The following is a 7667-nucleotide window of genomic DNA, read 5'->3' on the forward strand; positions in this document are numbered from 1 at the left end:
ACCTCCATATTTGCTAGTACCTTTGGTGAACATTTGTGGTTAAACAAGTGCTTAGCAAAGTTTGACTCTGGTATTGCGATCGGGTTCTGTGTCTTTTTTGTTACAGTCTCAGTCTCGCATATGTTCCCGGAATCTTGTTTTTATTCTACGTCATGTTTGCCCTATATAACCAAATCGACATTCGCATGTTAGTCTAAATACTCCTTGTTTATCTAATGGGTCGTCTTAATATGTGGTGCTCCGTAGCATCCGTTCTACGTTGTTGTTTGTTCTGAAGAATGTGTGAAGTTTGTGTCTTTGGAGCTGTTTCGAACGTCGATTTTCCAGTATAGGTTAATACCACCGTATTTACTCTACCAGATCTCTCTTGTATATGTTGTTAGCCGCAATGATATATATTGCGTTCACTTCTGTTTTGTATCCTTTTTTGTTAACAGTATTGGCTCAATTTTATTGACCAGCTGGCCAAAGGTGGTTTTCTTTTGCTACTGAGGATGGATGTGGATGTGGACTTCCTATAAATCTCATATTGCAGACTCTTGGTGTTCTTGTTTATTTTAATTGTAAGATGTAAGTAAATTATCGTTCCTTCCATTTTTTTTCCATTCGGATTTTTATGTGGTTGTGCTGTTTCCTGAGGTATTCCAATATCCGTGCTCCGTTTGCTGAGGTATTCCAATGTCCGTACTTCGTTTTCTGCCGTAGAACGCCGCTCCTAGTTCTTACGTAAGATTTTCCATGCATTCTTCTTCCAAATTCTGCATGAATACCTCCACAAGGATCGCCGATAAGGGGTTGTCCATGTTGTTGACGAATTTGAAATAATCTTGATGCAACGTATTAGTAATCTCAACGGCGACTTCTCTGTTCCTGTTTTCTCTATCAGTGTTTCGAACAGTTTAGTATCTCATGCGATCTCTGAGTCTTTTAGTTTTTCAATTGATTGCGCTTTATTCGCTATTGTATACTTACTGGGAAATCCAAGGGTGTCCTTTAGTATTTTTTTAAGTGTTTTGATAGTTTGTAGCTTGGGGTCGATCTATGGTTTATTATTGGTCTGATAGCAGTGCCTAGCTTGTCGAATTAGCGGTAGATCTGATGAATTAATAATTGTGAATGCATATTTGGTTCAGTGTTAATATTTTTATCCCTTTCTTTAAGCCTCTTTTATTGCGGCGTGGTATTCGTCAGTGAGGTTACACCTGTTTTCTTTAATAAGCTCTTCCATTTTTTATGTATTCCTCTCCATTAATTAATACTGCAGTGTTTCATTTGTCAGATTTTGTCGTGATTGCGTTGTTGTTTTTAAGTTTCTGCTTCAGACTTTTACTAGTATTATTTTCGTTGCTCCGTTTTTCTCCTTAGGCTTTAATTTCCTTTTCTAGTGTGTCTAGTGTGTTCCGATTCTACAATTGTCTGCTCTATCTGCTTTTTCTTCTGGTACATAATTTTGGATATTATGCTTGAGTGATTTTTCTAAAATTTGTGCCTCTTCTTTGATGGGGGGAACATAGAATCTAGGTTCTTCTCCCTTTTGTCTATTCACTTCTTTTTAACTCTTTTGCAACGCTTCGAGCTTTTAGTGCAATTTATGGTACTTCTGCTTATACATCTACTAATTTGTTCACCCTGGACATTTGCTATTAAAATGACCCTAGCCCAAGTCGCTCTAAAAAAAAAAAAACGCAAATAAGTTACAAATAATCGTTTGCTCCTCAAAAGGGTGTCCCGTGCCTTTGCCCCATCTTTATGCCTAGGTATATACTAAGACAACAATAAGAAAAGTACCTCGATTCAAGCCTCTTCGGTTTTTATGTGACTTATTTTATTTCATTTTAATTATTTAATTAGATAAAAACTCGTAGCCCTATAATAAATATTTGCGAAAATTGATTCGCAATCCATGTACATATGTACATTTTTTGTTTAGTTATATGGCGTTTGTTTGTATGAATGTGTATTTACTGTTTTATAACGGCATTTTTGACGTTACAAGAAATGAATTTATTCACATTATACATTACAACTACATACCATACGCTGACTGTTACCCCGCTTGCCTTTCTCTCCTTTCCAGAAGATATCCGAAGTCACTGCCGCTTTTACAACTTCAGCTTTTCTGCAGCTGTTACCTAATTGTTGTTGTTATTGCTATTGCTGATATCATAGTGCCATAAATTTTAAAGCAAACAAAAGCCACAATAAAAACCCAAACTAAACAGCTAACAAAAACAAAAGCTGCATACAACAACAATGTGCCATATGAAATGATAAGTAAATAAAAGTAGAAAATGTAGTAAAACAAAAAGAGTTAAAATTGTTGGAAAAAAATAAAGGCACAAATCTTAAGCAAATAGAAAAAATAAAAAATATAAATGAATTTCACAAATATTACAATATGTACGTATGTACATTAGACCGTACCATCATCCAAGCAAACAAAAAAGTTCACCGCTCGAAATTTTAATTTTTTTTTTTGCCAATACTAGCAATGATCTTTTCCATTATTCGGTGACACCTACATTCGGCAACAAAAAAGAATGTTTAAAATAATTATGCTCAGCAAAAGTTTAGTGGTTTTTCGGGAGCTTGAATTTCCTTAAGAATGAACTGTGGAACAGACATATTTCTCCCCGAGACCATATCATACTTTACCAGCCGACTGTAAATATCGAAAATATGACGAATAATGTAAAAAGGCAACCCCTACGTTCTCCAAATGATTTTATTTCACAGGTGCCTTGCAAAAATACTCTCGGACTCAGGGGTGTCCGACGAACCTTATTTCTGGTACGGTGTAATGTACACACTTATGTATATACATACATACATGTACAAGTATGCACTCACATACAAATTTATTGGTACGCCGACCACAGTCTGGATTTTATTGAGACACTTGCAAAACTTCGAAACTGGTCGCGCAACTTTCTACCACACGTTAAATATTTTCTCTTCCTTGTTTACTAGTTATTTTTTATTGGCTTTTTTGTTGTTTTAATGAATTTTGAATTTTACATAATTTTGTTTTCCATTCGTGTGACTACTCACGGCTATTTATATTTGATTGTCTAATAAAAAAATAAAACAGGATATTATAAAAACAAATTACATGTGTAAATTAGAATTTTAAATACGCGACGCTGTGCAGTGGGAATGCGATATTTTTTTTATCAGCGTGTTACTACATACATACATATGTACATATAGCACAACTGGATTATAGAGTGTTTGAACTTATAGAGAGTGTGGGTTTCTTTCGTCGAGAGAGGACTTTACTTATAAATTGCACCCTCACATTATTATCTATACGATCCACAAGCAGTTATATTTCCCGATATGATTTTGGAGATAGCTCACTTTACATCTACATAGGTGTGCGATGTGTACATACATACCAGGGATGTTGCGAATATTTGCATTCGCATTCGTTATGCGAATGATTCGCATCATTTTACACATTCGCATTCGCATCAAATGATACGAAACTTTTAAGAGATTTAACTTCCCTCTTAGTAGAAAAAGGTAATGCATGCACATTTTGCCACTGGGTGCAAATGTATGTATGTAATGTTATGTAAAGTGTATTGAGCGCAAAGGAGGCACTGCTACACATATGAATGCACACTGCAGGGAACATAACTACATATTATATACACTATAAATGCACTATCTTCAAATGGGGTAGTTATACTTCGGCTACTTGGCGATGTCGCGAAAAAAGTCTGTTTGGTTGGAGCTTACTACAAACGAATTATTTATAAATTGGCTTGTAGTATACCGATATACATGAGTATATAATATTTTTGGTAATGCCGATAGTTTATGCCGATTAACTATTGCCTAATATAGTGGGAATATATGATTGTTAAGAACAAACAGAGTTATCAACTGCCTTGCGGTCAAGAACAATAAGTTTTATTTTATTCAAACGAACGTGTTTTCGCTTTCAATAAGTAGATACAATGACAAATAATGAAATTTTTTTAAACTAGTTTTTCGATTGTAAAGCTTTGAAACCAGATAGCCGTAAATAGTGGGTCAAGAGTTAGCTATTTGGTAGTCGACTACGACATTTCCTAGTGGGTATATATGCTCATATACGAACGAAGTGCACTTTTATACAACATCGGTAATTTGAATTTCAATTATAATTACAAGAAAATGACAAAATGACATTAATTTTAATTTACTTGCCAGTTGCCCAAGCAAAGAGTTAAAAATAAATAAATAAATGCCAATTTGCAATGAAAAGAAGGGCAACAGCAACAACACCAATAAACACGACTACACCGAGGTTGAGGATGACAGCTGCGTAAGGCCACGTGAAGTGTTCCACGGAAATTGCACTAAGTCACGGATTGTTGAAAAAAGCATATCATTGTAAAATACTTATAAGTCTTATATGGGCATATAAACATTTTGAAAAAATCTCATATTTGTCCATATTATTGACACTTAGAGTTTGACAAAATTTAAAAATGTTTTCCTATTAAACTATAATAGAAGTCGCACAGTGATATTTGGTCCCCGATTCGTGCCCAAAAATGCAAAAATAAAGTATCGATTTTTATTTTTTTGGGTTGGCTAAAATGATTTGCACCTATTTGTAGGATCAGTGGTAAAGTGTTATGCTGGATTTCCACTAGGCATGGTAAACATGACAAATGACAAAGTTGGGCATTAAAAAATATTCGAGTCATTACGTTAAAAAAAGTGTCATTGAGTTCATTTCCACATAGCATTTTTTAAATGGCTTATATTTTTTGTCATATAAGTGAAAACATTTATTTTTGAATTTATTTTTAAAAAATGTTTCATAAACTAAAATATAATTGCCAATAGCATGGAACGTTTGAAAATATTTATTTACTTACATACATATGTATGTACATGTAAGTACTTTACAATGGGTAGGTTCAGAAGGCGCAGCAGTTGAGTGCAACCATTGCTAAAAAAATCAGTGATCGTTATGCGTCTTCTGAACGGCTTGATACAATAGCTGACAAATTCAACTCTCAAAGGTACATACCAACATGCTGTCTCAAATGATCAGAAAAATATTACGATCATCTAACACGCAACAGTTACTGAGGTGTTGCGCCTTCTGAACGTGCCCAATGATACACATTTATTTTTTTTTAAATCGGTGACTTAGCAAAATTTTCTAGGTACACTGCACGTGACCTTACTCAGCTGTAAGAGATGACGAATTTTTAAATTATTTAAAAATAGGAGAAATGCAGTGCCATGCAAATACATTTCGGCTGGGCTGGTCGGTTCGCTTGGTGGGCTGCCGAGTTTTCTACTTGCAACATATGTACTTGGTTGTTGTTTTTGCTTTTTTTATTGCTGTCGTATTTGCACAGTTAATTGCTGGCAATGTTGCAAGTTGTTGCCACACATCGTAAGCGGGTGCTTACATATACATACATATGTATATATGTAAAGGGTGATTCATATAGGAGCTATTTTTTATTCATATGTATATTATTTTGACAGTGACAGTTCATTACCGCTTGAAATTTTGACAGAAAGTCAGTATCATATCTTCTCGGAATGAAATGAATCACTGAACGCTTGAACATTGTTAGGAAATAATACAAACTTAATTCCAAAGCATATTTTCTGACGAAGCGCATTTTTATCTCGCCGGTTAAGTTAACAAGCAACTACCGCACCTGGGAATCGAAAAACCTGCACGTGATAGTCGAAAAGCTGCTGGAAACGCAATTTCGGTCAACGGTGAGCGCTGCAGGGCTATGTATGTAGGATACACGATTTTTTGTGACGGTAAATTGAAAACATGGACTTGGACGATCTTTAGTCTCCGCAGAATGGCCACCGTGCCAAAATCGATCTTCCGCGCGCCTAGTTCGGTTATCGTGTTATGAGCCGTCTCGGCAATGTCAATCGGCAACCTCGAGCTGCGATTTGACCCTGTTATACTTTTTTGTGAGGTGCCGTGTAAGGGTCAAAACATAGTGGAGCGGGCAAGCAAAGCGAAGAGCTAGCATCGAGCAAAGCTTCAATTACAAATGTGTATGTACGCTTTGCTCCACTATGTTCTTACCCTAAGACCGCTGTTACGCGAACAATCCATTAACGATTCAGGCTGTTAAGGGGAATATCGAGCAAGCCATTCGTGAGATAGAGCCAGAAACCATCACCAAAGACTTCGAAAACTGGTTTAAAAGGATGCACTACTGAGAAGCCAGCTGAGAAAACCATAAATTATGGAAATAGCGAATAAACCAAAAATATACCGAAAAAATGGTTTCTTGTTTATTTTTCAATAGAAATCGCTATATGGACCACCCTATATATACATACATAAAAATATAGATATGTATGTACAAATGTAGGTACAGCATAAACATATCAAGAGCCTTAACATATTTTATGTGACTATCTTCACGTGAGTGGGCTGAGAAAAAAGCGCTATACCACTATATGAATTTACATATGTATGTTTGTATTTGCAATAATATCCCTGTCGGGAAACGCCCTAGTGCCGAACTGCCTCTGTACTGGAGAATTTATAATCATGACTAGTGAGCGTTAATTCTCTTTTGCTTGTTAACAACTGGCAAATTACATTAGCGATGTCCTTCGAAGTGTCAATTCCCCCCCGCCCCCCTCCCGCTGCATCCCTTTTTCGATAGTTCCGATCCAGTTCTAAATTCGTCACCTTAGGTATAGTCTTCTTATGAAAAAAGTAAAATCATATATTTTTTTAAGTACCACGTTTCGCTGATTTTGAACTGGCGGGAATCTAGTTACTAAATAAAGATAAAGATCTAGTACGTAACTAGAACCTTGATTCACTAGTTCGCGGTTTCCCTGCAGGGATACTTACATACACATGTACATGTGTAAACTGAAAGTACTTGGGTTGAACATGAAGATAAGTGAGGAATCGAGGTAAAAGGAAACTCTTAACGAAAATAAATATTTACATAACAAATTAATGCGAATACGAAATTGCTTTCAGAGCAGGGCTATGACCACCCAAGCATTTGCCAAAGGACATTCGTACATACATGCGTTGGAAGGAAATTAACAATTTTTAAGTTAATTATTTCGCGAGCATTCTGAGTGGCGGTCAACGTAAGCGAGTGGCTAGACGTGCGTACTATTACTCAGCAGAACTCCGACTTGCCTTATTGTCCAAGTATTATTCAAAAGTTGTTTTCTAATAATGACCGCCCTTCTACAGGACATTTACAAATCTTCGTGGGTACCTCTATTTTCTGATAAAAAGCCATCTGTCATGTGTAGGTCCCTTGATATGAGTGCTAAGTACTTCCAGATGCACACCACAAATTTGGAGGAGGAGCTCCAATCAGATACTATCCGTGTTAACAACGATCGTTATTGTTATAACAGGAACTTTAAATACATCGATAACCATTATTATAACAAAATTAATATCCAAAGTTTTTCTCATTAGCCCGATATCGCCCGGATTTGTTTTCCTGGCGGTTTTGTGAAAACTAAAAAATTTCCAGCAGAAGAAGAATAAACGCTAAAGCATTCTTCTTGCATTTATTTCAATCAATGGAGTTCCAGAAACAAGTACAATAAATAACAAATCGAGTCTTTAAAAAAGAACCGAAATTACTAATTTTTTCATTGTCACTCGAAAAATTAGTAATGCTTTTTTT

At 35.7% G+C, this 7667-nt stretch overlaps 1 protein-coding gene across 1 annotated transcript in view; it reads right to left on the reverse strand.

The window, feature by feature from the left end:
• Positions 1–7667, reverse strand: part of LOC118746523 (DNA N6-methyl adenine demethylase-like) — a 456538-nt gene that overhangs the window by 167836 nt on the left and 281035 nt on the right. The gene's annotated exons all lie outside the window — the stretch shown is intronic.

The sequence above is a fragment of the Rhagoletis pomonella genome, unplaced genomic scaffold (genome assembly GCF_013731165.1).
Source record: "Rhagoletis pomonella isolate Grant_MI unplaced genomic scaffold, Rhpom_1.0 Rhpom_scaffold_00010, whole genome shotgun sequence".
In the NCBI taxonomy this organism is placed as follows: domain Eukaryota; kingdom Metazoa; phylum Arthropoda; class Insecta; order Diptera; family Tephritidae; genus Rhagoletis; species Rhagoletis pomonella.